At 56.1% G+C, this 1,432-nt stretch overlaps 1 protein-coding gene across 2 annotated transcripts in view; it reads left to right on the forward strand.

Annotated features, from left to right (window-relative positions):
• Positions 1 to 312: 312 nt before the first annotated feature.
• The window catches only part of MIOS (meiosis regulator for oocyte development), a 30,599-nt gene continuing 29,479 nt past the window's right edge, over positions 313 to 1,432 (forward strand). The window contains exon 1 of one of the 2 annotated variants that reach the window (XM_019665300.1): positions 313 to 523. The gene's annotated coding sequence lies outside the window, so the exon portion shown is untranslated. The remainder of the gene's footprint in view (positions 524 to 1,432) is intronic. The other variant, XM_019665299.1, reaches the window with a different exon arrangement.

Here is a 1,432-nt window from a genome sequence, read left to right on the forward strand (position 1 = left end):
TTTGTGGAACAAATGAATGAATAAATCGTGAACCAAATACCCTTAACTTTCTACTACATTGATGGCCTGCAATACATTTTTAATGAAAACTTAAACTGATCAAACGAGCTAAAGCGTGTGAAATGCTTGAGAACCGTAACTGGGCTCGGAGAAACCGCCCAGGTCCGCGTGCCCAGGATCCGGTTCGCGGAATCCAGGGGCGGGGCCTGCGGGAGTGGACCTGGGCGCGCGGGCGGGAGGCGGGGCCTCCAGGGCAGTGGCCCCGCCCCGGGGCGGTGCGACTCCCAGGCTCGCAAAGGGGCGGGGCTCGCTCGGGGGCGGGGAACTTCCCCTTGCGAGCCCGAGGCGCTGCTGCACGTCCCCGAGGCGCGGCTGTAGGGTTGTGGACCCCCGCTCGGTGGGCCCAAGTTCCTGGCTGCGCCGCTGCGGCCGCCATCTTGCCTGCGTCCGGACTCCCGCGGCGGGAGGGGCGGCGACCAGGCCGGAAGCGGCTGTGCGGCGGCCGCGCTGCCTGCTCAGGTCGGTGAGTGCGGCCCGGGCCGAATCAACGCTCTCCTGAAAGGGAGGCCGGGTTCGAGGGCTCAGGAACGCCGAGGCCACCTCAAGGGGCACGGGAAAGCCCAGTTGGAAGGCCCGGGCGGGGGGCACCCGGGGGCCTCGTTGGAGCCACGCGCGGGGAGTCGCGTTCCGCGCGGCGGGAGGGAGCCTCGGAGCCGCAGGCGGCTGGAGGGCCCACGAGGACCCCCTCGGGGGCTCTGGGGCCGCGCTGTAGCTTCTCGCGGCGGATTTGTGCGGAACTGCGTCCTCGCCCTGGACTGGAGGCTCAACCAGGTGTCGGGAGCGTGGGAGTCGCCCTCAGATTCCTAGTTTACTCGGAATAGCAACATGCCCTCCTCTGGTTGTACTCTATCAAATGTTTCTTAAAGGGCCTGTCACCCGGTTAGCTCTGTTCTGTGCATGTCGGAGTAATGAAAATTCCGCAACAGGATGAATAAAACCTCTCACGTATGCCACGAGCATTGCTAAATTGCCTTTGCAGGCCTTTTGTATAGCTTTCAGGGACATTTGGCTATCAGTGCACCTCCCTTGAAGATGGTGATGGTGAAATTTCTTGAAACTGCCACAAGGACAAAAAAAAAGGATATGAAAGAGTGATTGGACATACTGGAATTGCAAGACCTGATACTAAAAAAACCCAAAAAGCTTCTTAATAATTTTTACATTGGTTGAATGTTGAAAAGGGTAACGTTTTTTTTGATATGCCCGGTTAAATAAAACATTGTTAAATTTAATCAATTTTCAATTTTTCAATGTAGCTACTCTTGTAGAAAGTTTTACCCATGTGGCTCACACTGTATTTCAGTTGTACAGTACTCTTACAGATCTCTGGTGAGGAACACAATCAACAGGGCATTTTTTTTTTTTTTTTGCT

The sequence above is a fragment of the Hipposideros armiger genome, unplaced genomic scaffold, assembly GCF_001890085.2.
Source record: "Hipposideros armiger isolate ML-2016 unplaced genomic scaffold, ASM189008v1 scaffold_438, whole genome shotgun sequence".
Taxonomy (NCBI): Eukaryota; Metazoa; Chordata; class Mammalia; order Chiroptera; family Hipposideridae; genus Hipposideros; species Hipposideros armiger.